Genomic DNA, 7,500 nt, shown 5'->3' with positions numbered 1-7,500 from the left:
ACCCAGTAGATGGATCGTTGTGTTTATATTGACCGTTGTTTACTGAGCTCGGGACTCCTTGGCAACTTGCTTTGTTGACTGTCAATATCTCACCTTGGCGACTCAGGGCTTAGACGCCGCCACGCCGCTAGAGGCCAGTCTTGCGTCCAGCCCTTTGGCGAGACTGACCTCCGAAGCTGGGAGTTGCTGGGAGGTGCTGGGAGTTGCTGGGAGTTGCTGGGGGATACTGGGAGTTGATGGGAGTTGATGGGAGTTACTGGGATTTGCTGGGAGTTGTTGGGAGTTGCTGGGAGTTACAGGGAGTTGCTGGGAGGTGCTGGGAGTTGCTGGGAGTTACTGGGAGTCACTGGGAATTGCTGGGAGTTGCTGGGAGTGGCTGGGAGTTGCAGGGAGTTACTGGGAGTTGCTGGGAGTTGCAGGGAGTTACTGGGAGTTGCAGGGAGTCACTTGGAGTTGCTGGGAGTTGCTGGGAGTTACTGGGAGTTGTTGGGAGTTGCAGGGAGTTACTGGGAGTTGCTGGGAGTTGCAGGGAGTCACTGGGAGTTGCTGGGAGTTACTGGGAGTTACTGGGAGTTGCTGAGAGTTACTGGGAGTTGCTGGGAGTTGCTGGGAGTTACTGGGAGTTGCTGGGAGTTGCAGGGAGTTACTGGGAGTTGCTGGGAGTTGCAGGGAGTTACTGGGAGTTGCAGGGAGTTACTGGGAGTTACTGGGAGTTACTGAGAGTTGCTGGGAGTTGCTGGGAGTTACTGGGAGTTACTGGGAGTTGCTGGGAGTTACTGGGAGGGGCTGGGAGTCACTGGGAGTTACTGGGAGTTGCTGGGAGTTCCAGGGAGTTGCTGGGAGTTCCAGGGAGTTGCTGGGAGTTCCAGGGAGTTGCAGGGAGTTCCAGGGAGTTGCTGGGAGTTCAAGGGAGTTGCTGGGAGTTCCAGGGAGTTGCTGGGAGTTCCAGGGAGTTGCTGGGAGTTCAAGGGAGTTGCTGGGAGTTCCAGGGAGTTGCTGGGAGTTCAAGGGAGTTGCTGGGAGTTCCAGGGAGTTGCTGGGAGTTCAAGGGAGTTGCTGGGAGTTCCAGGGAGTTGCTGGGAGTTCCAGGGAGTTGCTGGGAGTTGCTGGGAGTTACTGGGAGTTGTTGGGAGTTGCTGGGAGTTACTGGGAGTTGCTGGGAGTTGCTGGGAGTTGCTGGGAGTTACTGGGAGTTGCTGGGAGTTACTGGGAGTTACTGGGAGTTGCTGGGAGTTGTTGGGAGTTACTGGGAGTTGTTGGGAGTTGCTGGGAGTTACTGGGAGTTGCTGGGAGTTGCTGGGAGTTACTGGGAGTTGCTGGGAGTTACTGGGAGTTACTGGGAGTTGCTGGGAGTTGCTGGGAGTTGCTGGGAGTTACTGGGAGTTGCTGGGAGTTACTGGGAGTTACTGGGAGTTGCTGGGAGTTCCAGGGAGTTGCTGGGAGTTCCAGGGAGTTGCTGGGAGTTCCAGGGAGTTGCTGGGAGTTCCAGGGAGTTGCTGGGAGTTCAAGGGAGCTGCTGGGAGTTCCAGGGAGTTGCTGGGAGTTCAAGGGAGTTGCTGGGAGTTCCAGGGAGTTGCTGGGAGTTCAAGGGAGTTGCTGGGAGTTCCAGGGAGTTGCTGGGAGTTCAAGGGAGTTGCTGGGAGTTCCAGGGAGTTGCTGGGAGTTCAAGGGAGTTGCTGGGAGTTCCAGGGAGTTGCTGGGAGTTCCAGGGAGTTGCTGGGAGTTACTGGGAGTTACTGGGAGTTGTTGGGAGTTGCTGGGAGTTGTTGGGAGTTTCTGGGAGTTGTTGGGAGTTGTTGGGAGTTGTTGGGAGTTACTGGGAGTTACTGGGAGTTGCTAGGAGCCGCAGCGGGACAGTTCAATCTGTAGATGTTCGTTTACATACGGAGGTGTATATATGTATATATATATATATATGTATATATATATATATATATATATATATATATATATATATATATATATATATATGTAGGTTCGGGATTGTGGGAGTCTATCTACTTGTCTGTTTATGTATCTGCTTATTTATATGTCTGTCTTTCTGTCTGTATGCATGTATGTCCGTCTGCCTGCCTATTTTTCTACTTGCCTATTCCTTTAACTACTTATCTATCCACCTATTCATCTATCCGTCCATCCATCTACCTACCTACCTATCTAATTATTTATTTATCTACATATATGTTTCTTTATTTATCTTTCTATCTATCTGCCTATCTATCTATCTATCTATCTACTGATTTATCTACCTATCTACTTCTTTACCCATATACATGTGCACTTAAAAGTAGGGCCTTCATTCTTTCTCCTGTACAAAGACTAAATAAAGTATTTCCATGGAGTGAAATACTCCACCTAATTCCTCTCTGGAATGTGTAACAGAAATGAATAACCTTTATAGATCCTTTTTATCTTTGTTTCTTATTATCTATCTTATAAAAAAAAAGAAAAGTAACTTTACAATCTGAACATCTAATGGTTGTACTTAAACAGTGTGCACTTCTATAATAATTTATTCATATGGTCTATGCACATTTATAATGTATGCATATATATATGTATATGTATGTGTGCTTACAAGTGTACGTACATAAGAAACGCCCATTAATACTCACACAAAGAGACCAAAATGACAAAAACACAATCGTTTCTTTGTCATAACACAAGGTTCTCCCTTAATTCCTCCCTCGAGCGAAATTTTACCCTGTAAAAAAAAAGAAAAAAAGAAAAAAAGAGAAAAAAACACACACTATATTCCTCTCGTTATGGAATATGTTACGTTTCTTATGGTGGTGTCAATGGTGACCAAAACGTGGGGTTCCTTATGATGTCTTGGCTCGAGGGAAGACAGAATGCATTAGTCGTAATTTCCTAAGAATTTCATATGCGATTTTAACAGACGCTAAAACGAAAAAAGAAAAGAAAAAAAAAAGTGTGTGTGTTGGAACATTCGAGAAATCTTGTTTCTCTGCGCGTTTCATTTTTTGAAATATTTCTATCGCGCTTGTATGGTCTTGTATCTCACTACATGTTATTTCTTATAGTACGACTAATGACATTCTTCGTCGGATTCTTATCTGTAATAAAGAAGTGAAGTGAAGTGAGCAAAACTTGGCTGTCTACGGGCTGCGGGCGTGCAGATTGTGAATAACCCTTCTGCACGGTGGATCTAAGGCTCACAATCCCTAATCAAGAGCACGTGGTAGCTCATCTGATACAAAGCCTCAAAATCTTATACACCACTTGAAGGATAAAGGGACACTTAAGTGCCTCATTTGCTGATCTCCAAAGTCATAGGAGGAGGCGTGTCCAGCGGCCGTTCTGACCGCTTCACTTCCTCCCGCGATGCTTGCCCTCCGACTCGAATCTCGAGCAGAATCTCCCGTCTCGCCATCTCATCTCGTCTCGAGTCCCTTTGACTAAGGCCATTCGAAGGGGGGAGCGCTAAACATAGAGGCGAAACCACGCCTCGTCTCCCGGGATTTACGACCATCATGCGCTGCGTCGCGCGGGAGGCGGGGCATGATAACTGTCAGCTGCGACGGTCGCGGGGCGGTTGACGAGAAGAAAAGTGCCATTATCTCTTAAGAAATTCGGAGGTGGTGGAGGCGTTACTGTGGACACGCTGGGGTTGCGCCAAGTGATAGCGCGATCGACGATAATACACTCGAGGCTTACCCTCAACAGGCTACGAGAATCAGTGTGAAGGCTTATGGTACTCTTACGACAGGGCTGAAGGAGAGGTTGATGCCTGGGTATGTGGGTATGAGGGGTATGAGGTTGGCTGTGGCGTCAAACGGTGGTCTTAAGGCTGGTGGGACCTCATCTGAAGACTTTTTAAAAAATGAGGGCTTCTTTATCTTATTATCTACTCTTGTACTTATTATTACTTTTATTTCTATAGTTAAAGTGTGTCTATTTTTTAAAAATTTCTGGACCAAAAGTGTGTCTATTTTTTTATTTCTGGACTTAAAGTGTGTCTATTTTTTAATTTCTGGACTTAAAGTGTATCTAAAAAGCACTAAATTCCATCATCATAACTTCATACCAGAATATCACCGAGAGACAAACAGCAATTATCCAGAACCCAACAACAACAACAACGAGAAAGACAAACAAACACGATGACTTATGTCTTGCATTGTTGCGCATCGTCCAGGAGATCACAGGAACGCGTGCATCTCCGAAGTGTCTCGACTTGCAACTGATGGAGGGAGATAAGCATCGCAAGGACCTCCTTCCTTATACTTGAGAATGTGCGTCGGGGTGTTTGGGTTGCAACTCCCTTTGCAAGAGGATCGGTTCTTGAGACATGGGATTCAAGAGGAAAGGAGGTCCTTGTGTTGTGTGTGTGTTGTGGAAGGATACGAAGGGGGGATGAGGAGATAAAGGAGAGGTAGAAGGGTAGGGTGGATGATGAGAATGAAGAAGAAAGACAATGATAATAAAAATGAAGAAGAGAGACAATGATATTGATAATGATGATAAGGTGAATTTGATATTTTATGTCATTTCGGATATTTTGTTCAAGAGGAAATAATCACTGGATTTTTAAGGGTTTTAAACACCCCATTCGGAAGGAAAATGTTTTTCGTACAAAATGCAATATAAATTCTTATATATATTTTGTGTTTTTTTTCAAATCCCTTCACAAAAGGAAACAGCATTCGAATCCATTTCATACCTTCGTAAATATCAAAATCAATATCAAAACACTCCTAAAAATAGAATATAACTCTGCCAAATACTATCATACTAAACATTTGACCCCCCCCCAAAAAAAAAAATAAAAACTCCAACGCAACCATAACATTTGCTTTATTCATACAAGGACGAATAAACCATTACCGAAAACGTGAATAGATAGATAAAAAAAAAATGTCTCCCAAGTAACCAAAAACGCAAAGGCAAGAAAGTGCTACAACAGAGACTAGAAATCGTCTAGATAGGAAGAGAGAGATAGATAGATAGAGAGAGAGAGAGAGGGGGAGAGAGAGAGAGAGAGAGAGAAAGAAAGAGAGAGACAGACAGAGAGAAAGAAGGAGAGAGAGAGAGAGAGAAAGAAAGAAGGGGGGAAGGGGGGGCAAGAAGTAAATAATAAAAAGAAAAGAAGAAGAATAAAAAAAAGGAGAAGAAGAAAAAATAAGTGGATATTCAATTTCTCTTTGCAAGCGCCGATATAACCAGTTCATGATTCATGACTGTCACGTCTCCGATGACAAGTCAAAGAGGAGGAGGAACAAGAAGAAGAAGAAGAAGAGGAGGAGGAGGAGGAGGAAGGAGAAGGCGAAGAAGAAGAGAACGGAGAAGGAGAAAAAGGAAGAGAAAGGGGAAGAGAAAGGAGAAGGAGAAAGAGAAAAAAGAAAAGGGAAGAAGAAGAAGCAGGAGGAGGAGGAGGAGAAGGAGGAGGAGGAGGAGGAGGAAGGAGAAGGCGAAGGAGGAGAGAAAGGAGAAGGCGAAGGGGAAGAGAAAGGAGAAGGAGAAAGAGAACAAAAGAAAGGGAAGAAGAAGAAGGAGGTGGAGGAGGAGGAAGAAGAGGAGGAGGAGGAAGAAGAAGAAGAAGAAGAAGAAGAAGAAGAAGAAGAAGAAGAAGAAGAAGAAGAAGAAGAAGAAGAAGAAGAAGAAGAAGAAGAAGAAGAAGAGGAGGAGGAGGAGGAGGAGGAAGAGGAGGAGGAGGAAGGAGGAAAAAGAAGGCGAAGAAGAGAAGAGAAAGGAGATGGCGAAGGGGAAGAGAAAGGAGAAGGAAAAAGAGAAAAAAGAAGGGGGAAGAAGAAGAAGGAGGAGGAGGAAGAAGAGGAGGAAGGATAAGAAGAAGAAGAGGAGGAGGAGGAGGAGGAAGGAGAAGGCGAAGGAGGAGAGAAAGGAGAAGGCGAAGGGGAAGAGAAAGGAGAAGGAGAAACAGAAAAAAGAAAGGGGAAGAAGAAGAAGGAGGAGGAGGAGGAAGAGGAGGAAGAGAAGGAGAAAGAGAAAGAGAGGGAGGGGGAGGAGGAGGAAGTGGAGAAGGAGAAGAAGGGGGAGGAGAAAGAGAAGGAGAAGAATAGGGTGGAGGGGGATAAGGGCAAAGAGAGCGAGGAGGAGAAGGAGGAAAAGGAGGAAGAGGAGGAGAATGAGGGAGAAAGAAGAAGGATATGAGAGGAGGAAGAAAGGGTTGGTATAAGAAGTAGAAGGACTTGAAGAAAGAAGAGGAAGAGGAGGAGGACGAAGGATGACATAATCAAAATCATAAGGATACGAGGAGAAGGAAGAAGAAGAAGATAAGTAGATAATGATGGTTATGCAGAGAGTAGATAGAAAAAAGACGAAGTAGCAGAAGGAGATGAAAAGGAGAATAAGAAAAAGAATAAATGAATGACCAGCAGAAAAAGAAGAAGGGGGGAGAAGAAAAAAAAAATGAAAAGGAGAAGAAAAGTTGAAGAAGTATGAGAAGAAGAAGAAGAAGAAAACAATGAAAAGAAGAAGAAGAAGAAGAAGAAAAATGAGGAGAAGAAGAGGAAGGAGAAGAAGGCGAGAAAGAAGAAAAGATTATAAAGAAAGAAAAAGAAGGCGAAGAAAGAGAAAAAAGAAAAAAAAAGAAAAAGAAAAAGAAAAAGACGAATAATAACAATAAGAAGAAAACAACAACGAAACAAAAGAAAGAAAAAACAGAAAAAAAAAAAACGATAATAAGAAAACGAATCAGAAGAAGAAGGCAAAGGGGCGAGTAGGATGCATCCACCGTCCTGCTCCCTTGACATGGTAGGTCACGCAGGCCCGAAGACGCAACATTCCTGCATACCCTCCCTTAATATGAGAAACTCCTGCAACATCGCTTTTAGCTGTTGTTTTTAAAAGCAAAGTGCAATTGCAAGAAAAGTCCGTAAATGTATGAAGGGCTTATACATTGCAAGTCCATTAATCGCCATTAGATTGCATTCTCGGATAGTGGAATATCACAGTATGTCACTAAATACACAGGATCACGATTTTTATTTTTATCTATTCATTTTTTTATTTTTTTTATTTTTTGAGGGGGGGGGTGTTTTTGGTTGCTGTTGTTATTATTATTTTGTTGGTGTCTTTCTTCTATATTTTGTTGGCATTGTTGTTGTTATTATTATTATTATTATTATCATTTTGTTATTATTGTTATTATTATTGTTATCTTTATTATCATTTTGTTATTATTGTTATTTTCATTATTTTCATTATCATCATCATTATTATTATCATCATTATTATTATCATCATTATTATTATCATCATTATTATTATCATCATTATTATTATCGTTATTATCATTATTTCTACCGTTATTATTATCCTTATTATCACTGTCATCCTTATTATTCTTATTGTTATTATCATCATAACTAACATTTTCATTGTAATCATTATCATTATCATCATCATTATCATTATCATTGTGATCATTATCACTATCATCATCTTCATTCCCAATAGCATTGTCGTTAATATTGATAATCCTTTTCATTATTAAATCATACATTCTTATAATTTAGT

The 7,500-nt window shown here is 42.5% G+C and overlaps 1 pseudogene; it reads right to left on the bottom strand.

Moving 5' to 3' along the window:
• Positions 1-102: 102 nt before the first annotated feature.
• LOC122256543 (uncharacterized) lies at positions 103-3,394 on the bottom strand (annotated as a pseudogene).
• Positions 3,395-7,500: the final 4,106 nt, after the last annotated feature.

The sequence above is a fragment of the Penaeus japonicus genome, unplaced genomic scaffold, assembly GCF_977035675.1.
Source record: "Penaeus japonicus unplaced genomic scaffold, GWHDUDI00000001_assembly GWHDUDI00000032, whole genome shotgun sequence".
Classification (NCBI taxonomy): Eukaryota; Metazoa; Arthropoda; class Malacostraca; order Decapoda; family Penaeidae; genus Penaeus; species Penaeus japonicus.
This window is presented reverse-complemented; position numbering and strand designations above follow the sequence as displayed.